The sequence below is a fragment of the Cardiocondyla obscurior genome, linkage group LG13, assembly GCF_019399895.1.
Source record: "Cardiocondyla obscurior isolate alpha-2009 linkage group LG13, Cobs3.1, whole genome shotgun sequence".
In the NCBI taxonomy this organism is placed as follows: Eukaryota; Metazoa; Arthropoda; class Insecta; order Hymenoptera; family Formicidae; genus Cardiocondyla; species Cardiocondyla obscurior.
The window spans coordinates 4,522,840-4,546,212 of record NC_091876.1 but is presented as its reverse complement, the minus strand read 5'-3'; the positions used below and the strand labels follow the sequence as shown (position 1 = coordinate 4,546,212).

Below are 23,373 nucleotides of genomic sequence, written 5' to 3'. Positions count from 1 at the left end.
CGCCGTGCGAGTTAGCCCGTCGCTTACGTACTCGCCGCTTGTATTGGATTTAAAGGTAATAATTATGCCGATGATAGTGCGCGTATTTATATGTTCTAGCGCGAGAGTACGAATATCGAATAATTATTATTATTACGTCATGCTGCGATTCATGATTAAGTAACGCCCGCAATCATGCTCGTACATATTTTATTAATATTTGACATTGCTGCAATATTCTTGAATTCGTAACGAAATAGCGCGGGCGTATTGATCACGTTATGAATATACGTTATGAGCGGCGCGAGCGATGTCGATAGACTTGCAATTTTAGCGTGTGGGTACTTGTCGCAAGCGATTGAACGGTAAATTTTTGCGATTGCGCCACGAGATCTCTTGCAGAGCGTGCGAATTGAAATTGTCAGCGTATCTCTCGTTCGGAATTCCCGTTGCCGAGCAACCCGGCGAAAACAGCTGACGCCGATACCGAGCGTTATCTAGTGCGTTCCATTGCTAATTCCAAATTAGCACATAATTAGCAGTCGCGCTATGAGCAATTGCGGGAACATGTTACAAGCTATAACCCACTTATCGAAATAAATTTAGTGTGCTCGAATGATAGCGTATCAGTTTGAGATTGGTCACGGAAATTGAATTTTTTTTTTTTGTTTCGTGATTAATGCGCGCAATAGCTAAATTTATACATAACTGTAATATAATTATTGTTGAAACGATAACAATTATGATACAGCTGAAATTACGCAATTTCAGTATCAACATCGCGGTAACATTAAATATCGGTTTAACGAGCTTGAAGCGAAATTGTAAGAAGGGAGATTATATCCGTCGCCGAAGTTAATGCATCCATTTAAAAATAATGTTTGTTTCCTGAAGTCGATCTCAAAGAAATTTTCTAAGTAACTCTTGCCGGCTAACTTTAGGCGAAAGCTTCTCGGCGAGTGGTACACACTAACTGATACGGGTATCGAAAGAGAGGAGTCCGTTGCATCAATTATTCCGAGTCTCCGTGCTCGGAAGCGAAACTTCTCCGCGCATGAGATGATGACATACTTGATTATAATAACATCTACTTAAAACTGTAACTCGGAAAGTAATGGTAAATTATTGCCGGGTGCAGGCGGAATAATTCGTTGGTTAGGAGAAATCGATAATCTCGACTAACGTAGCTGCTGGGTGCAGGCTGTCTAAAATGCCCCACCCTTCGCCAATTAACTGAATTTATATCATACAATTCTCGATGCTAGAAGACAAAGATAATTTTTTTTTTTCTTTTCTTTTCTTTTTTATTTCTTTTATCGATTAGATTAGGTGAGTGGGTTCTTTTCGCGACAATATTTTCAAACTATACTTGAGCTCCGTGGAATAAGTTACAGCTATTAAACCGATCGGCTCGTCATTAACGACCATTTATTCTTTTCGCTATTCTACTCTCGAATTTCTTTCCTCGCCGTTTTCGCGCCACACCTTCCCGTGCGAACTCTCTCTTTCTCTCTTCTCGCTTATTCCTCCTTCTCCGTTTGCGAGCGGGAATGATAGCCGCGGTGGATCCAGGTCGCGCGTAAATTTCCGGAATCTTAGCTGATTTATCACCGCTTGAAATATAGGTTGCTCGCCGGAAGGAGGAGAGCTTGGCGCGTTCACAGGTCATGGCACAGTTTGCCTTCTACCTCGTCCCAGTGGCTTCGCCGTCGTTTACTATCGCGGCTCGAATGTTGCTGCTGCTGCCGCCGCCGCTACTGGCATTAGCTGGTGTTAACTCGTACAGATGCGCATGTAGACGGCCCACTGATTCCGACCCAAGGTGAACTCGTGTTTTTACAAGGGGTTGATTCAAGGGTTGGGGCGAGGGTCGACCGCGCGAGGTAGCGAGTAGAAAGCGACAGGCCTTAGCTGGCAGACGTGGCTAAGGATTTGCTAGACAAACACCATCGCGGTGTTACGATAACAAATCACCGCGAGCCGGCTTTCGCCACCGACGAGGCGCCGAATCCGCCACCCAAGTCTCATGTTCCACAGCGCCGCGACAGAGAGAATATCCGGTTTCCAAGCGCGCGAGAACGCTGCTTGTGACCACTCAGCCCCGCTTTTGTGTCTAGCACAATACGCGTGCCCGTATTCTGATGGATTTTTTTTTTTTAATTTCCATTAAAAAGACATATAGGAACGTGTTTCATGCCTTATATCTGCGTTAAGAAAAAACTCGAGGATTTACGTTTGTTGTTTTGTCATTTATATTACGTATAATATATCAAATGAGTATTTTTCTCAAATAAAACCGAAACAAATATCGGAACAAGTTTTTCCCTCCCGGGCGAGGGTCTGCGAAACTGCCGACTGTTCGTAAAAACGCGAAGGAATTCCGCGGAGGCGCGGGTGCAGTCCACGCACGTATTCCATCAAGAGCATAGTCCGGAAGCTGGCAGAAGGGTCGAAGGAGGGTCGCCGGAACCATACTTTACAACGGCGTGCCATGGGGCCAAGATAAATGTACTTCGAATCGAATGTGTTCTCGTTCGAATCGGCGAGGAGAGGGCCAATGTCATTAAGGCCGCCTTTATCGGTCACATTCGGTGCGATTTAGATCGACGTTCTCCGATAAGTTTCAGGCAGTCTTATACGAATCGTATTGCGCAAAACGATTGGAAGCAGTTAAGGGAGGGGAAAGAATGATGCATATTGGCGGCATGCTATTTATTCTACGGCCATCCACCGCAATATCCGTCGCGCAAAAAGCGTCGCGTTACGTACCTAAGAGAAATAAATCACAACTCTATTACTACTTTCGAATATCAGCGTTTCGGTGTTTCACGTCGCTCGTCTGCGAGAAAGAAATCAGGTTTAGAGACTTGTCGCGAAGCAGCTTTAGCTTTTACATAATAAAAACGGTTTACATAAGAAGTTTCGACAGCGGGTAGCGACACTACGTTGATCGTAACACACTTAAGCACTTTTCCTTTTTTTTTCTTTTATTTCTTTTTATTTTGTGAAAACAAATAAAGTGCTCAAAGCTTGTTTCTCGAGTAAAAAGAGTACTGGTAGCTCTCGGCTCCCAATCGACTTTTGACGTTGATCGATCATCCTTCACGAACGTCATCATCAACATATTTCAGCTATTATATTCCCATAAGTCGCTGTGCTTATCAATTGTATTTTCAGATTAGTAAAACACGCGATGTGTAATAAAACGCGCGATTAAAATCAACGTTAACAGAATATCGTAAATTCCGTGAATAAATTAAAATAATTACTGTCAAGTGAAATCGAACGCTTCACTGCTCCGTTTTTATATATGTCAAGACGGGCGACATTAATTTACCGTAAAAAAAAAAAAGGGAAAAAAAAGTAAAATAATAACGAAGTCTTACACAATAGCAATGTAATCTCAAATTATTAACGTACTCTGCATACAAAATACCGCTCACGTATTGCGATGACAAATCATCGCTATTTTCCTCCCCGATCGAATGCACCGATTTTCCGCATATTTTCTTCGTCACGCCGGCAACGCCACATTGTTCTCCGCGACGTGAAAGAAATCACCGTTGCCACGCTTGCCCATTTTCGTTATTCACCCAGCAACGCGACATTTCTCATGCGATACCGTATGCAAGCGCATGACTCCGACCATCAAATAGTCAATGGAGAACAATATGTCGCGCTTTGAGGGATTTCGTGAAAAGATCTCGATCTCTCTTGTATTTTCGTAACAAAATAAAAAAAAAATAAAAAAGATACCGTCTTAAAAATAAAGGCTATTCGAATGTGCGATAAAAATCACGAAGGAAACTTTGAAAACTTTTCTTCGAATCTCACAGAGAGACGGTAATAACTTAGAATTAATAGACTTTCGCTAAACTTCAATACGTTCGCGCGTACGTCGTCGGTGAGATGCATAAGCGTCGAAACGAAATAGTCGGAGCCGGAGTTTAATGCGTCATCCGGAAAGCTCGCGGTTTCTTCCGGCGACCCCGCCGCACGGGGGAAGTTGTCGAAGGATTCATACGCTGTCGTCAGCCAGCGTCATTCTCGTCGTTACGGTTAGGATTGAGACGTTTGTCTTGCATCTGACGTTGCGTCTTTACTCGCGGTGAGATAGGAGGTAGAAGCGAGAGAAGCTGGCGAGCACTCTCGAGCGGAGGCTTGCCGGGTCGGCGCTGCATGTGACGTCTAACGTAACGCCAATAACTCACCTACTACACGGAAGCCCTCACTGGGTGGCAAGGAGAGGGGTAACTTGCTCCTTCGCACCGAGTAAGATTCACCCCCCGCGACTCCCCCGCCGTTACATCTACATCCCTCTCTACGCATCCCGCCTCTTTATACTCCACCCGCTGCCGACGCCGCTTCCGTCTCCTCTCCGCAGTCACCTTGGGACTCCCTTGAAATAACCCTAGGCACCGCCAAGTTTACGAAGGGATGAACGAGAAATTACAGGGAGGTTTGGCTAAATTCCTTCTTCGCCCGTCACGCCCGGCGCCATCCTCCCGGCGGGATCGGTAATTACTCGCCGAACACGAAGCCCGATCTGATCATTAATTTACCTCCAATTTCAAGCTGTTATGCTTTCCCGTGGAAGCTACGGGCGGGCAAAAGCTATTATTTCGACAGGAATCGGCGGTGATTGCTTGGCCGGAAAAGTAAAGAATCGGAACCGAAGAATGTGGGTCAAATCCGAGCGGTTCGGCGTACATATCCGGCGCGCGACGCGTCTCCTTTTTTTTTTCCCCCGGCGACATGCACCGTGACCGTCGGCGTTTCTTTATTCACGCGGTGAATCGCGTATGCAACGACGCGACCCGGCTTCACCGCCGGGTATTCACCATTGTCGACGAGATATACCGTCGGCGGAGCCTCGCGAATGAAAAATTCGAGCCGAGCGAGTAGTTATATCGGCGCTCACCCACCCACGCTCCTCCTAGCTCGCCGGGGTATTGCGTTCGTATGTATAGCGATTCTTTATCATCGCGGCGAGCGGCGCTACTGAAATGTAAATAGAGCGACCGTGGTTACGCGTATGCGTGCTTGTCGTCCGCGCATTAACGTTGCATTGCATTCTGTGAAATATTTTTTATTCGAATCATCAGTTTTATTTTTAAAGACGTTAACAAGTCGCATTTTTTTTGTTTTACTTTTTTTTCGCGAGCACACCCGACTGTCTTCTCTCGCGACATGAAATCATACGTTGAAGTACACGCTGCACTTTGCGGCACGGAAACGGTTTAAATAGAGTGGAATAAATGACGTGTTTAACCGCGGAATAATGCGATTTGTTACGAGATTGAAAATCTAGATTACGGCCGGCGGGATTTTCCCTTTGATATTGCACCGCCACCGCGCGCGGACGTGTATTGCCGGGCAAGAAAAATCGCCTCTGTGCAGCGGACAACGTCTGCGAAATTACCCACGGAATATCCGATAACAAGTGTTGCATGGCGGTACCTCCATTCTTTACACTGTACAAATTGACTCTTTACGGGACAACAATAACTTATTGAGCCACCGTTTGATCGCTTGTTATTTCCCGAGCATTTATTTGACTACAGTTGCGCGACGTGAATGGCGGAATGACGAGGAAAATGGAATAAAGAGACGGAAGAGAGAGAGACGGAGCGCGACTTTCCGCGTGAAATGACACTTTAAGAGCTTCCACTGTGGAAATTGTGCAGACGAAACCGACGGCGACTGCGTCGCCAGCTATCCGGGCAAACCAGAGCCCAGCGGGTCGTATTTTGAAGAACGTATAATTTTATGCCGCGCGCGTGTATGCACTTATACGTACGGCGGGCGCAATCGCGCGATTCAGAAAATTTAACGACGGTGATACGATTTCGGGTCTCCGGCGAAAGCGGCATTAATGTTGATGGGAATTATACATTTATACTCGCGGATTACCTTGTCTCCGCGAGTTCCCTGCGCACGCACGAGCGATTAGTCGCACGCGAGCGGAGACCGCCGGCCGAATCCGCGCTTTATTTCAGCTCCGTTTGCGACCGCCGCTTATCGAACTAATCTCATCGCCGGGGAAATCGCCCCTTTGCGAGAGAACGGAGGAGCGGTAAAACAGACGTGCGTTATAGTACAGGTACGCGGCGATGCGACGCGAATAGATGCCGGACGCGGCCATTCCACGGCGTCCATCGAATGAAATTCAACGTGTGCGCGCGGGACGAGAGTCGTAAATTCGAGGATTCTATGCAAGATTGATGCCGGGGGGTACTTCGCCGAGTACGAGCGGCGTGAGCTTAGCGAGGACCTGCCGGGAAAAGGCAGGTCGATAAAGCAGAAGGGCGTGCGAATTTCAAAATTTTTCACTGTCTTCGTCGTCAAATTGTCGAACCAGTTCTGTTCCTTGAGAAGGAATTTCGCGGACGCGAAAGCTCGCGCGTCGAGGATGAAATTACGGAACACGCAGACGCGATATGGAAATTATGTTACAGATGTATAAAAATATCTTAAGAGATATGCAAACGCGGATGAAAAAAAAAATGACGAGTTTCGCTTTTGCTAAGTTAGGTTTATGCTTTCCGTTTATGCCGAGTGAAGAATTCGTTTTTTTTTTTTGTATTTCGTCCGTTTTCCGAACACAATGAGCGAGAAGCCCTTCGTCATAAAGGATTTGTTCGAATATCTTGACGAGCTGGTCACGGAGATTCAAGGGCCAAGACCAATTACCTCGAGCCAGGGATTTCTCCTTTTCTTTCTGCCTCCTCAATTGATTCCCCGTATCAAAACGCTAATTGTTGTTCTCTTTCTCCCCGGTTTTGCTCGCGGGCGGTATCGATTTAGCGAGCCAGCTAACTGCGGGCTGTTAACGGCAAAAGAATCGTGTCAGTTCTAGTCTTCCATCTGGCACAACGCCTGAATCAAGTTATGCATTTATTTCGACTTTACGAAGCATACAAGTGTTGATTCTTTCATAAGAATTTTTCTTTCTGTATCATTCGTGCTCTTAATGGTCTCTTTTCGTCGCAAAAATATTTGTTTGATTTCCTACCTAAAAATTGAAGGAAAACTGTTTGATAAAAGCAATCCGTCTTTTGATGTTTTATTCCCCGTTTCTTTGCCTCTTGATTTAATACAGAATTTCTTCTTTTTATTTTAATGATACAAATAAATTTAGTTAAATAATCGTAAGTTGAAAACACGTGAGAGTTAAACTTCCGAACTTGATTTTCCGCTACATGTCGCGTCGTGCGTGCTACATTCCTTTCGAAAAACAAATTTGTTACAAACAGGGGGCCCATCGAGCTCCTTCTAATGTTATTCGATAGTCCCAATTTTTTCCCGATAAAGAATTGAAATTTGCCCCATAAAATCGGATTTATGGGCACCTTCAAAGTCAGTAGCGCCCTTTGATCAGACCTATGGACCATTGACCGCTGTCCCCTGCAGCACTATCTATCACGTCCGAAAGTCAGGCGGTTGTCCGCGTAACAGCAGTTAGAGGATTACAGATAAGAAGAATCTCGGTATAAAAAAGAATAGGAGAATTTCGCCGAGGGAGACTGAAATGTTCTCCAGAGAGGGACGTTCTATCAACTCCGCGCTATTTACCGTAAATCATTTTCGTCCGTCGTCTGCATGATGCTTACTCGACAAAGCGCGATAAGGAGAAATAAAAAATCATGCAAAGAGACGCGGATTGAAACGGCGACTAGTAAGGATCGAAGATGGACCATCGAGGTAAAATGGAGGAGAGTAGCGAAAGTGGCACGGACAGAAAGATGAAGGGACGGAACGAAGGACGAGATCAACGGAGATATACCCGCAGATTGACCATGGGGAATCCCCAGGAAGCTCACCATGGCGGGATACGATAACATCTTAACTACGGTGACTGTCCTACACCCGAGCTCCTTGAACCCCACCTGTAGGTTAGATGGACTCTGTCGGGAAGGATTTAGCGTGTCGTCCTTGACGTAAAACATTGTATCTCGTTAGGATTTCTCGGCGGCGGTTTCGTAAAATAAAAAAAAAAAAAAAAAAAAAGAAATGTTAAAAAGCGTGTTTGAAACAAGGCGTTACGTAGCGCAGTTTTCTCGACTGTCGCGCGCTGTTCGACAGAAATAACAAGACGAAAGATACGAAATGAGAGAAAGAAACGCTGAAAGAAGCATACATGTTTCCATCATTGTCTTTCCGATCGTCTGTTCTCCGCGCAAAATGATACCGCTGTAAGAAACTCGACGCATTCATTTCTGCCGAGGACTACGAGGAATTCTTGTTGACTGTCCAAGAAAAAGAACAATGAGGAAAATATACCACATAACGCACCATTTTTCGCACGAGTACCGCGCGGAAAACTACGATTGGGCGTGATAGTTGGCGGCATAGTCGACTTTCTTGGCAAACGATGTCGAGACGATGAACTTTATTCTCGCTAGGATTCGTCTTATCGTACCAATGAGTTACAAACATTTTTTTTATCGCATCGGCGTTGTGAAAAAAAAAATTATAAAAACTGTACAATTCAATAGGAATGATAATTTTATATAAAATAATTATTGTAATATAATCCTATTTAAAATAGTAGACTAGTAATTAAAAAGAAAGATAAGAGTGAGCGGCATACGTGCCGCGCGCGAGCTACGTTCCCCCACCATCCCCACTCTCGCTCTGTTCTTCTCCAGCGCTCGAACGAGACGGACGTACGCGGCACGTGCTTCGTACGTATTACGTATGTATCTACGCACATTCGGCGGGTCAGAGGAACATAATCTGGCGTCAATTATCTCTCTGAGTTAATCGTGCGTACCGGCGACTACGTCTTTTTGATACAAGTAAGTAAAAACCTCGTGTACGTGTACATGAAATTCGCGTGTCGTCGCCATTAACGAAGCGTGCACGAGTACAGTCGGGCTCGGGGGAAGAGGGTCTCGATCGACTAGTCCGTGATAGATTCGGGAGATATTCGTTCGTGGTATAGGGATGCGAGGCCCGAAAATCTTTTTGTTAAAGTATTTTTATGGCTGCGCAATGTAGAGGTCGGTCGGTCACGCGCGCGGCGTACACATCTCGGTGAACACGTGTAACGTAGGTATGTGCCGGTCGGCTGCCGTGTATAAAATACTTTTAGTGTAAGTAAAAATATTAGCTGATGCGAAATAACCATCGCGATCGATAACGAGTACGCGTAGGATGTCTGCGAAGCAAATACTTAACACAGAACAGTTATAATTACTTGTAACGCAGCACGTTTAATTTTCGTCATTTTCGCTAATCAATTATCTTTCTTTTTGTTTCAGAAAAAAATCCAGAGGAAGACTTTTGCCGAAAGAGCACCAGCCCGACGTCTCCGTTTGAAAAAAGTGGAAGGAAAAAAGTGTCGCACGCCGAAACTATATGAATACGAACCGCAGCCGGTTCGTCGGTCGTCCGGGAGTTTCGCTAAGTATTCGGACGGCTTTATTCTAAACGCGAGTGCCGAACAGGGTCGCGCGTAAGTGATTAATAATTTTCGCGATTATAACTTCACCCGGTCGCGTTCGCGAGTGTCTAGTGCGCGAAAAGATGGCTCGTCACGTCCCATCTGAGAGGAGGAGCAGGCTCAGGATGGGCATCCTGCATCGGCGGAGCAACTTTTAGGTGAGAATTAATTCTTTTTTATAAAATCTTTATAAAAAAAAAACTTTTACTTTTTTTTTTTTATATATTAATTTTATTCACTAAACTGTCATGTCTACATTAATATTTTCCGTTTTATGTTACAGTCACCGGCAGAATTTTACAACTCCGCTGAATGCAGATTGGTAAGTCGCATAATTTTTTTCTTTCTTAGTTTTGTAATAAGGGTCTCTTAAAAAATCGCGCGCGCGTAGTTTCTTCTAATAAAATAAAAAAATTTTACATGACGAAAGAACGATGATCAGGCCGCTTAACGATAAAACGTATATTTATACGGAATATAATCGCGAAGAGAAATGAAAATGATGTCGGAGAAAACCGATAGACAAAATGAATATCATTCTTCGTTTAACGAGGAAAAGTTCTCACTTATCCCTTCTCTCTGAGGAGTCGCGCCATCGAGTTCGGAACTTCTTAAGACTTTGCCCGAAATCCCGCGGAATAAAGAAAAATTCCGGACCAGATTCATCGAACGGAAGTATAACGGCCGATGAGACGCTCGCTTCCATTAAATGTCAGGAAAGAAAATGGAATTAGCGGACGTCTCTCATGAACAAAGTGCAAAGAGAAGTATTCCGTCGCCGCGGTTGTTTCTTTCCCGGGGAAAAAGTTTCAACCTCGCTTCGTTGCTTAGAAGTTATCGCGCGGAGCTGTGACAACTTCTCGAGACTTTTGCTAAGATTTTCGCAAAAGGAGAGCCGCTCTTGGTCGGAACGGTTGCTTAAGAAAAAAAAGAAAGAGAAAAAAAAAAAATAAAAGAAAAAGATACAAATGACTTGACGTTATGCAGTATAGCGAGGGGGAGCCGTGTGCCTCGTGAATATAAGCGAAAAGTAAAAAGCGAGAAATCGGAATAAGGATTTAAACACGTATTGTACTAAAAATATAAAGCCGCTCCGTAATTTATTAATACTAAAGACATTACCATGTCCGCTAGAAATGAGCAAATACAAGTCTCGTCATAAAAAGAATATAAGATTTTTTTTAAAGTCACTTATGAAAATGCCAGTTTGCTGATTAAATCGCATTTTGCATTTTTTTAAATAAACTTTAATAAGGAAAATGAAAAAATACTATTGTATTTTTTGTTTGCTGTAAACGCGGTTTATAAAAAAAAAAAAAATTTACGTATGCAAAGTATATTTATCAAGACGAAAATTTTCGGGCATCTTGACTCTAAGCGTTCCACATACAGGGCAGCGACGCTGCAAAATTGTCGTTGGAAAAAGATCCCCGGGATGTCACGTAGCTTGCCACAGCGGAAGTTCAAATGGAATTACATCGGCAAGCCCGAGCGAGTAATAATGGCGTTTGAAAATAAAAAGAAATTTCACTACCAAGATCGATAAAGTCGAAACTGCGTCGAAAATAAACGAAGTAGAATAGAAGAAAAGTGCTGAAAAGTTATAATAGAAGTATTTCGTAAGAATGAACAATTGAATACTGTTAAACCAATATGTTGCCCAAAATTGTAAAAATGAGACGTCCTCGTATGAAATCAGATCTAACGTCGGCCAGCTCTTTCTTTGCAATATTTTTTTTTGTTTTCGTGCAACGAGACGCCGTAAAAAAAAAAGAACGCGCGAAATTTAGAAATAGAAAGTAAGAATAAAGAATAGGGAAACAGTTGAATAATTCACGCGAAGACAAACATCGAAGAAAAATCGAAAGAGAAATGAACTGCAGACTCGCGCGGAAAATCAAATAAAATCGGAAGAGGGGAAAGCCGTGAAAATCGGATATTCGCACGTTCTCCATCTCCGTGGAGTCGCGAGTGATTGTAGGACTTTGGAACTTGCCCGGCGGACACATCGCAGGTAAGGGGAAGGGCACGTAGGGTAATACCGTCGAACAGAGAGGGGTACATTGTCACGTAGAATACCGCCGTAGAAGCGCACAGGCTCTTCCGCCGGAAGCGAGAAGAAGAGCGGAAAAAATGGTCGGACCGGGTGGTGAAAAAGGAGAGACAAACGCATTCCGCACGCAACGTCCCTCGCTACCGTGCCGTACTCGCACCTTCTGAAAGTTTCATGAGATTCGCGCCGATCGAGAGGGAGCTTTTTATTCGCACGGGGCGCTTTGCATTTTTACGATGAGACTAAGGTTATGCGTCGGGGCCGTTCGGCGAGACCTTTGAGATCACGCGCGCGGTACAACGATTCGGATAGAAGGATCCGCCGTAAGGTCGGTATCCCACGGTAGAGCGCCCGGTGGACACGTTTGGCAAGTAGTATAATCGGAGAACGTCCGCGGCATAAACGATTCGTCTGCGCCGGAGTGGTCACCGATCGCGCGCGCTCAAGTCGCGATTAGGTCATTTACGTGCAGGGCATTTTTTGGCGCGTCAATTTTTACGAACGTCTTTAATTAGGTGACCCTACTCATTCATCGCCGAGCGTGTTGAATTTCGGGATAAATTCCACGGCTCGCGCGCAACTTGTCTCGTCCAGACTCGTACCCGTTCACTTTACCGTGCCTTAAAACTTCACTGCGTACTATCGGCGCAAACTTTCCAATTCTGTACCTCGCCGCAACATCGAAATAAGTCTATTTGGCACCTCTCTCCCCATCTGGCTCCCCGTGGGCCGGCCATGCCTTTGAGCGCCGCCGAACTCATTCTTATTCAAGAAATCCGTATTCTACAAGACTCGCTGTTTTCTTCACTGAACTCGTTCGCTTCTCTTATCCGTCTCGCCGTCCATTTCCTGCCTTTCCCCGGTGTAGGAAGGTTGAAACTTACGATAAGTCGATCGGTCAGGTGCAACCCGAAAAGAAAGCTTTCAATGGGTGCATCTCGGTTCCGAGAGGCAGCAGATTCAATGACGATACCGAATCGACAAAGTTTCCGCATTATCTCGACCATCCCTTCTACCGTCCGACTCCGTCAAACTCGTATTCCACCGCGAAATCATACCGAATGTGGCGGATAACGGAAAAATAATCTCGCCGGCCCGAGCGTAGTTTCTAGCGCAACGATATCTCGCGATTGAGCGCGGGTCGCGTCATAAAAGCGAAGTTTCTGTAACAGGGGTTTCCACTATATGCATTAAATCATAGTAATTAGAGCTTTTAAAGTAACTTTTAATGTGGCTAGCGGCGTAAGCGATGCGCGGCATTATTATTAAAAGCGTCGGGACGAGCGTTAAAAGGACGGCAGTGCCGGGAACTGCATTTATTTCACATTCATAGGGAGTCCGAGCGTTTTCTAATGAGGATGCAGTATACGCGTATGTAAAATATTGTGCCGCATCGCTTAGGACGCAGCTGGGAACACAGGAGCCGCGCGGGGCGACTTTAAAAAATCACCGACCGTGCATTTTAATGTAGACTCGCAAACAGGAAGTGATGCAGCCTCTTACGTTATGATGTTTATCCCGCTACACGCTAAGCAACTCTACCGGTGTACATCAAGTTACATTAAAATGTGTTTCGGCTACGGCCAACGTTGGCTGTGCTCGAAATGTACAAATATTGTCTTTAAACAACGTCGAAGATTATCGTGCCGCCACGATAATATCCGGCTTCCAATATCCGGCATATCCGGAACAAGAATATCTATCGTTTAACGGGATCAATGAAAAATTAATAATTATATTTGTCTATTTCTTTTCGCATTTCTCAACGCAAACTTTTATAGAAGAAAAACTTTTTTTTTTTTTCTCTTGTAATTATCACGACAATTATTTAGTCTCGTATATTTCTCGGCTCGATTCGCCTGTATTTTTATTTCACCGGAATACTTTGATCGCACTTCTGCCGCGTAAAATCCAACGGTACCGCCGTAATCGCTCACACGCGACTTTCCCGCGCGTTTTTGCCTCCTTTCGATTTTTGCCGCATAAAAATCCATCGGCGTACCGACGCGCGCGCGGCGCGAATTGGCGGACCGAGCCCGGGCAACGAGACGGCGTTAAATCCGGAAATCACAGACACAGCTGTTTCCTGTACTGACCGTAAAAAAAAAAAAAAAAAAAAGAAAACTGCGTGCGAGCGAAGGAGCTGCTCAATAAAACATAAGAGGGCGATCAAATAAAACCGCTGGCGCATCGGGAAGCGCGAACGGCAGAGAAGCGACGAACGAGAAATCGCCCCGCGACAAAGACGAACGGCGTCAGGAAACGCGCGGGCACCGGCGGTCCGAGAGAGACGAAAAACGGGGAAGAGAAGCGAAGAGGACAATGCATATCGATTCCCGCAGACGCGGGAGCACCGCATCTGCCCGCGTAGGTAGATCCGACGTTCTCTTCACCGGAGGCGAGCGAGCGAACGAATGACTCTCTGCCTCTTCCGCGGCGAATCGCGCATACCGTCGGCGCGAAGAATCGTAAAATTCTGAAAAATTTATCGCTCGCTGGCTCACCGCGCGGCACGATATCGTCAATGGCGCCGATGCCTTCCACCCAGCGGAATTCCGGATAGTTCCGGAGGCGAGAAACGCAGGTAGGGTGGAGAATCGACGGCGCGAGACGGTCGGTGCTACATATTTAAGCGCTCGATCATCTCGCCGGTCCGGTGAATTCTGACAGACTGATCCGTAGGAAGAGAGAGAGAGGCCGAAGGGTGGATAGAGAGAAATAGAGAACGAGAAGCTCTCTCGTGGTGAATTTTTGAATGGCTGGAAAAAAGCTCCCGCCTCTACGTAGCCCGTAAAAATGATAAATGAACAACGGTACGTGTGAAGCGATCGATTGACGTATAAGCGGCGTAATTCGAATACATTGTTAATTTAAAGCGATTGCGTATAACACGGATATGTAACACGCAACGGCTCGAGTATCCAGTTGATGTTTTACGAACGAGTAATTACAGGTTTTTGGCGGAGCTGGAATTTTTTAGCGAGGCGAAATGGAATATCGCCGCCGCGTCGGAATACGCGTGGAATATTGTCTGCCGCAAGGATAAAATCATTTCCGAATAATTAAAACATTGGAGAATGACGCGGGCGCGCGGGGGGCTATCGACTGCAATCGATATTGTTAAATCATCCGCGGTTGTACAAATGGTGCTCCGCGACACCGATATATTTATCCGCTTCCCCCGTGCACGTTTACGAGAACCCCGAATCTCTATTTCTATTGGCCGACGCCGAGCAAATGGAACTACGCTGAGCCGATGACTTGTGCAAACAGACGCTGACCAACTTTAATTCGTTCCGCAAATCGAGAAACCGATTTCGGATTTGCGAACCTTTCGTCAGATATGTACGCTTGCCGGACAGCTTAATCGCGCCTCATACCATTCCGAGCCGGTCATCTCCACCCACCGTAAAATATGAGAAAATAGACGGGTAAATCTCTTTCGCGCTTTACAGACGGATATCCGAAGTTGACGACTCGAAGCGAGACCGGCGTTTATGGAAAAGCAGATATAAACTCGTAATATGTATACTCGCGATACGGAACGTGTTTAAACTCGGCCGTGCTAGGTGCCTCCCTTTAATTAATATCGACAAATATAAGGGCGATCGCGCGAGCACAAATATTGGTACAACGTGCACACGTCAGTTTCGTCCTTTTATTACTTTATTCATTAAGATGTTTGGATGTCCCTTATGAATCCTCGGCTAAGCCGCGCCGCGGTCGCATTCGAATACAGCTCACGTACGGAGGATGATACTAGGGCAACCTGAAAAACAATAAAGACGCCACGTTCCGCGTAGGGTTTATGCAACGAGATCGCCGCTCGTAATTCCGATAACGCGATAATGCTGACCACCCTGGCGACCGAAACGATTTATAAGTCCCTATCTTGGACGGGTCGTTTTAAATTATGCAGCTCTTTTATTACGGTGAAAGACGATCGTCCGGCTGGAAACACCGCTGCGACCACCCACGGTGTTCGTTCCGCTTACGCACACAATATCAAAATGACGAGGGACGACGTGAGCGTGCAGGCCGCGCATAGCAATTAATAACACGGTCATCATTAACGCAAATGCGAACCTAAATTATCGCGCGGACACAGTTGAGCGATCGCGGGATATAAATACCGGAAATAAATATAAGTAATAAAGTAACCAGGAGCGCTGTACTTTCCCTTTACGATGTTACATTCCGTCCTCGCATCGCGATCGAGACGCCGCGGTCCGCGAGAGATCGATTATAACGTCACGAATCTCGGATGTGCCCGTCCCCGCCCCGTTAATGCGATCTTACGCTCCATATATTTCCCCTGTCTTGTCGTTATCGTATAAATTTTGTTATCCATTAAAGCGCGAGTGCGCCACGTAGGTAAGATGTTAACGACGATGTGCTAACGAGGCTGCCGAGACCTTCGCGATATCGAGCCCTTAAGGAAAGACCTTGTTCGTCTAATGGATCAATTAGTCCCGTCTAACGGGCGTCCAATCAATGTCAATGAATACCCATTATCACTAAAACCAATTGCTAACGATATTCGCAGGGTGACGCAGCGTCGCCCGGCTGGATTATCGTTGCCCGCCAGCCCGAGTCCCCGATAGAAACGCCGCATCGTATCGGGATAACTATAACGAGCCGTGAAAATGAATTTCCACCGACGGCGGCGGCGGGCGACGCCGGCAAAAACACTTTCCTCGCTCCGAAGCGACGGACGGTGCGCCGCTTATCGGTTTGCCCATTATCTGAATTTCAATTAGCCGTCTATATCGTCGCGATAGACGGGATGTACGCGCAAGTACAGAATATAGCGGAGGGACGAGAATAAAGAGCCGCGATACGTTGTTGAAACGCAGCGAAACGCTTTCTGCGCCAAAGGCCGTTAAAAAAAAAAGTGATAATAATAGAGGAAAAAAAAAAAAAAAATACCGAACAAAATTTTTCAACAAAAAACCGCCGCCCGTTATTTTGATGGATTATTACGAGAGAACGGATTACGTCGACATGTTGGTACGCGAAAACGCTGAGGTCTCGCCGTACAATAAGCGCGGATTGTGCGCGGAGGCGCGACCGAAACGCGCGTTATCAACGGCCAGATTATCCCGGGAAAGAGCTCACGGTGAGATTTTAACGCGAGTTCTTTCCTTTCAGTTATGTGTAACAGAGGCAGCTAAGCCGGTAAGCGCTTGTATTACATTCGGTGACTTTGTCAAGCTGACATTTACGTATGTTAAGCCCGTCGAGCAAAGACGATTACAGATCTACGCGACACAGCCATAATTTAATACAACTGAGTGTCGTTGATGTTTGTTATCTTCCTACGTGGAGTCTTCGTGAATTATCACGGCGCTTTGACAAGGAAAAAACTCGGGGAGTATGTTTAACATGCTGCGCGAAATACCATGCATCTTGGATAAGCTTACCGTCGTAGCGTAACGTTGTCGCCGATCCTCGTAATCCTTGTTTCGAAGCTGACACTTTACTTGCTCTTTCACGATGAGTTTTACAGGTATACCGGCGCCTCGATATTCAAGCGTTAAAGTCCGACTGCTTTCTCGATCACTGCAACATTTTCCAATTCACGTTCTATGTTATTTACGCAATGCGTTGAACGTCTATTTCGTCCGAAATATTTAATTACCGGCGTCGAGTCTTAACCGATACTTTTGTCGGGATATGGAAGCCAATATTTCATCACTCAACACCGACGCGTTCTCGTAACGAAAAACGAAAATGATAAATGTTCGTAGTATAAGCCCTATTACGAAATGTGTGAATTATCGCGCGTTCTCGGTAACAAGCTACCGATATCAAGTCCCGACTGCCTCCGACCGGTCGAAGTCATTTCGAAAACTTGGAAAATTCGTGCGTCACCATTTTATCGCCACGCAGCCACATTTTGATATATTCCGATAAGGATTTGACGTAATGACACAATTGACACAATCGATTTTTCGCGTAAACGACGAAACGATAGACGTACACCTTTCACTGACGGGAAAATCCGACGACCGAGCGACGAGCGATGCAAAACATCCGCACGCTTCCCGGCGACTGGAAGGGTGGACGAGAGTCGGAGGCTCTCAGGGGTGAATTGTGCGCATGCGACATAAACAAACCGTAAAGAAAAAGCCAATATACCGGGTGGGAGACTCCAGCAGTCTCTGGTGTATTCAAGTAGATGACATTATAATATACAATAGTGCGCAATAGTAGTTCCGCGTTATAAGCGTAACGGACTTTGGCACTTAGGATGTCCGGAATATCGCGCGGGGCCGATAAAGGAAACCAAAATCGAAACTCGAGTTTCCGGATAATGCAAATTATTCCGTGGAAACTAAAAGAAAATAAAAAAAAAACTAAATTTCTCGTTGCTTGTAAAATACGAGATGCTCGACGTTGTGTAACAATAGTTGCGAGCATCCGCGTTATCGAAGGTACGTGCAAAACCATTACGTAAATACGTTCGACCAAAAGTAAAAAAAAATAATATTTTATTCGCTGTATTTTTATTTGATTTATATAAAAAAAAAAAATGGGAAGGGGCTCTTTTGAAAATTGCGAATGCAGTCTTTTCGATCGTGTGGAGAATCGTTATTAGAAGACATGTACGTAATTTTAGCGCCACTTAGCGGCATAGCGATACGTGTATCGTGCCCCGTATGCTCGGCTAACATATTGTCTGCTCTATCACTGACAAGCCCGCGCTGCTCGCGCTGGATACATCGCGTTCGGCTTCCTCCGTAGGCCCGCAATCCGTCTAACTAACAGTCTAACAGTCTGACGCGCTATAGATCCCCGCCTTCTCCGTGAATTGCGGTCTTAGAGCAGATATCTCAAACGATGACATTTGCACTACGGCATAAACACGCGCCTCGCATTAACCCTCTCGCGTCTACGAGACCGGCGATAACGTTCCATTAACAATGACGATTACCGCGCGCGATAACGATATCAGAGTCGCGCAGAGACTTATCATTAACAAATAGCCTTGCACGGATAATCTTACGGAGGTAAAATGTTCGTCTTTATTACTTAATTCGCTCTCGTTCGAATATAAAAGGTAATGACTCTTATATACTCGTCGTAACCGAAAGCCGTTCGATTTTTATTATTTTATTTCCTTTTTTTATTTTTTATTTTTTTTCTTTTTAATCCAAATCAAATTGAAATTCTGTAATATCCGCGCATTATTGTAATCGATCTCGTGAAAACAAAGTATCGCTCGAAAGAGGCACGAACGAATTATTCGAGAGATTTGCTCGAATTGAATGAGATTGCAGGAGAGCATCACTTCTTCCTATTATAAGAGCGGACTTCAATAGAACTTTTCCATCTCGTGGAACATTCTCTCTCTATCTCTCTCCCTCTCGCTCGGCCAACACTATCCATAATGGACCGAACACGCGATCGAAATTACTCGCGGTGCTAGCTCGGCATGTGTGCACAAAAGGTGAACAGAGTCAACTCTCGCGCGGCGGCTCTCGTCGGAAAAATCGAAGATCAAAGCCTTCGGAAATTATATTGGCCGGACGGTGAGGTCGCTGGTGACGAGAACGCGTCTCCGATGCGCCCGCGTTCACTCGTAAACCGCCACCGAGCACCGTATCCCTCGGCTTTTATTTCAAAGACATTTCATTGCCGTTTTACTGTCATCCTATCTCGAATTTCCTGGAGCAAGTTGCACGGTACCGTTGATACCAGCCATGCTGATCTCCGCGCACGAGCGAGCGCCCGTCTTTGCGGGGAGTTTATACGCCGGTGATAAAAATCCGAAATAATTTAGTTCGCGGTAAACCGTCTTGGAACTTCGAGACGTCGATAACGGAAAAGGGAAAAAAAGCCGACGAGAACGTTAACAAAGTCGCGAGTTAAGATTAACTGTTGAATTTCCTTTAAAGATCTCTCGTGATCCAGAATATAAAATGTTAATGTTTAAAAAATTAAAATCATATTTCTTCAGACTTATTTAACATCGCACGAGAATGCGTTCAACGTCCTTCTCGTTGAAATTCAACTTTGCAAAATCGGAAATATATAATTTTATTACACAATATAAATTCAGATAAGATATTTTTATAATTTATAGCTCCTTATCGGTTACGTTATGCAGAAGGCGTGTACTCAAATTAGAAATAATTCGTATATATACGGTGTATATTAAAAAAAATATCTCGCATGCAGAATTAATTTGCGGAAAACTTATTTTTTTTTTTTTTTGCGATAGGGCGGTTGCGCGGCGCGGCAGGCGGTATCGGCCTTGAAATATCGCGGCGCGCGAATTCATTTATTGCCCTCGGAATACGGCTCGCGAAAATACAATTTCCATTTTTCGGAGATAGCCAATGGGCCGTTTTCGGGCGCGTAGCGCGGCCCGGCGCGGCCGAATATCGCGCGCTATCTAAATTTATATATTAGGTGCTATTATAATTCTTACAATTGCTTATCGCTCGAGTCCGTCGTTGCCGTGGTAGAAGGCATAATTCAGCCCGACTATCTCGCTTCTCCGCGCGCGCCACGGCAATGTTTTCCCTCGGCCAGACCTTTAACGTTAAATGGAATTCTGTCGGTATGCCATAAGGCGGACTACCAGGATGAGCTTTATCGTGCCGTACAGGAGTTATAATACGAACGTGGCGTGATAGATGAATCATCGCAATCGTTGCCTCGTTTCCAGAGAGGCGTACGAGCGGGCGCGCGATCCGCGCGTGAGAAATTCGACTTGGGCGTCGACGCGGCTATCGATCAAGCGTTTCGAAGCCGCACGAAACGCGCAAAACTCCGCTCGCGGCGTACGACGTTAATTACATCGCGCAATCCTTGTACGGAGTTTACCGTCTAAGAGTCTACAATTCGGTGACCACGACTTCGGCATGTTTGTATTAAGATTTTTGGTCTCGGTTAATTCTCAAACCGCGCTCTGATAAAGGGTATCGTCCTACGTTCGAGCGGTTTAATCATCAGTCGCGTTTTATCGACCTGCGCCTCACAATAACGTCGATTTTGTAGCGGGTATAAGTTGCGACAACGGTGCCCGTACGTAAATCATCGCGCTAACATTACGGATCGTTACGTTCGCAGTTTATAGCGCCGAAAACGCTCGTTGTTCTTCGAGGCCATTAGACAAGGAGATTTCATCCGCTCATCCGAGCGGCGGGTGCCGCAGGACTGGAACAATTTCCAGCATAGTTTCCAAGTGCCTAACATTACTAGCTGAAAATTTTCGTCACGCGCGCAGGGGGGAGGGAGAGGGGGGGAGAAGGGCGGGGTGCACGCACACGCACACGCGCGCAAACGGACGACCGCGCGCTGGAGATTGATCGTGTGTGCGTTGTTAAAGTCGTTAGCAACGCGAGTTAACCGAGTCACAGCGTTACAACCGGCGGCGGCACTGCCGTCTTTATTGAATTACAACTTAGACACATCCGGATGCAAGGTACACGGACGCCGGGTTTATGCCGCGCGGATTAGCATGCAAATTCGCCGCATTGAATTTCATAGTTTCGACAGCTGTAACAACCAAATAGATTCGTCGTGACGCGGCGCGGACCGGCACCGACGACGGTTTACCGAGCCCCTCTCCGTCCGGTTGCCGTCTCCTGATAAGCAAATTGTTTCGCCGGATCGTGCTATAACCGAGCGCAAGATAACTCGATTCGACGGCTGCGCCAGTATCAGCGAGATTAATACGTGGCTTCTAATGAAAACGGGAATCAAGCGAAGATGGACGTAATGGCGAACGCCGCGTCGCGTCGCCGCGTTTCGAAACCCAAATCGATGCCAAATAGAAATTGAAGAAGAATCGAATTCCCCGTGCACGTTAATCATTTACTCACGCAAAATATTGCCGAGTAATGAACAGGCGGAATAATATTTATTGCTTCGGACGTAGATTCAATATCAAAAGTCGTTAAAATGCATGCTACCCGCCCCCGCCTCTTCCCCGATCGAAACTCATTCCGATGACAATATTGTCGGAAACCGGCGGTCGCGCGTCTCCCGCCACTCGATTCGCAGTCACGCTGTCGACAAAACGTCATGAAAAATATTAATCCAAATGTACCAAAAGTAAAATTTATTACTTACAACGTAACGAGGGCTTTATCAGAGTTTTTTCTTTTTTTTCTGTTTTTTTTTTTTTTTTTTTAATATTTATCACGGACATTTATCGCCGCAGAATTAATCAGCACGATTTAATTATTTGCGAATTTTCCGCGACAAACAAATATGTACTCTACATATTGTTTTATTCAATAGTTTTTTAGAATTTCGAAATTTTGCAAAATTTCCCTTATTTATCCATCCGTCCAGCGAGGTCGTGCTCCACTTTTTGTGACACATGTAACTACGCAAAATTTAATACCGCGTACATTTAATCCGAGTCTCTTACACGAATATTACCACTCGCGTACGTAATACCTCGCGCTAGGTCGTCGGCATAATCATTTCTAAGCGGGCATTATCGCGCTCATGACAGTGTTAGCATGTCGCCATTTTTTTTCTTTCCCGAGGTCTTAACGTCCTTACGATCTTCGCACGCGCGAGGTTCTTCCTATCGTTCCCACGGATCGCCGCTATTCTCATTACATCGTCGCGCAATAAGACTTAAACGCGTCCCCATCGTCGCAAGAAACGGAACGCTAATCAGCGGGGAAAATTGGTTTTTACGGGATCGCTCTGTCGAGCGGTCACAAAATGAAGACGATAACTCACGGCGGGGTCGAATCAACCTTCCTACGAAAGCGCCTCTGCGTAAAAAAGCGACTTACAAATATTTTCGGCTGCGCCCAACGCGCGGATTTAATTACGCAAATAGGGACGGGACGGGAGAATGCGATATTCCGCGTATTCCAATAACTCGTCATTGGCTCGATCAAATTTACTGCCACGTGTGTATCGATGCCGCCGCGTAACCGCGAACGTATGTTGCTACGAGCAAAATTCAATACCACCCAGCCACAGGGAGCCGCCTAGCGCGAACCCGTATTTATCGTCGACGCTGAGCCGCCTTACCTAGCCTCGTCTTACCCTCGCCTTGCCTAGCAAATGCAACACGAGTTGCCGGTAAGCGGCTTGCTAACGCGATTCTCGCTCGTATACGGGTTAAGGCGCGCGGGTGCTCCGCCGACTTTCGCGTAAAAGCGAAACGCCCTTACGGGCTCGTGGCACGAGCCCGACTTTGCGTAGCACGCTCTTAGCATGCAAGCGCGAGCACGAGGAGACCATGCACACGAGCCGCTCGTATATTTCGCCCTGCGCCAGCTTTCGTGCCGTTACGTTGTCGTATTCGTATGCGTTCGTGGCTGGCTAAAGCTACACGTCGAATCATGGTATAATAACGTACCCAGAGAAGAGATATCTCCACCGCGGTTCTAGATTACCTACGCTAATAAGAAATTTTCATAGCTGTTCGCACGCCGATCTCGTAATGATTAAAGGGTCGAATGTAAAAAAAATTAAAAAAAAAAAAAAACGGAAGGTTCGTAGAAATATATTCTTATCACGCTTAAGGAAAAAAAAAAAAAATTAATCTTAATTGCAAGCGGCGTAAAGTAGATAAAAATCAAATGGTAAACGCCGAGTAACGCTATTGTATCCAAATACGTATACATATATCCGCGTATAAACTGCACGATGAAGAATTAGATAAAATTTATTTATACGACAGAGTAAATTTCTCTAAAGCGCTTTAACTGAAAAATATTTTATTTTTCCGTAAAATTATTTTTAATCGCCAAGCCATCGAATAAACCGATACAACAGCGGGAGGTTTTTATTTGATATTGGGCAATCGAAGAAATTCCGGATATAACACAGTGGAAAATAAACCGAGCAATTTTGTTCAGGGTATTTCGATCAGAGATTGCATCGGGAATAATATGTTGGTTGCGCG

General features: G+C 45.5%; 1 protein-coding gene across 2 annotated transcripts in view; it reads right to left on the bottom strand.

The window, feature by feature from the left end:
• Window positions 1-23,373, bottom strand: part of Sema2a (Semaphorin 2a) — a 339,187-nt gene that overhangs the window by 291,694 nt on the left and 24,120 nt on the right. Inside the window, exon 3 of one of the 2 annotated variants that reach the window (XM_070665271.1) lies at window positions 16,904-17,042. The gene's annotated coding sequence lies outside the window, so the exon portion shown is untranslated. Of the gene's footprint in view, window positions 1-16,903; window positions 18,000-23,373 lie in introns of those variants that run through there. The other variant, XM_070665272.1, reaches the window with a different exon arrangement.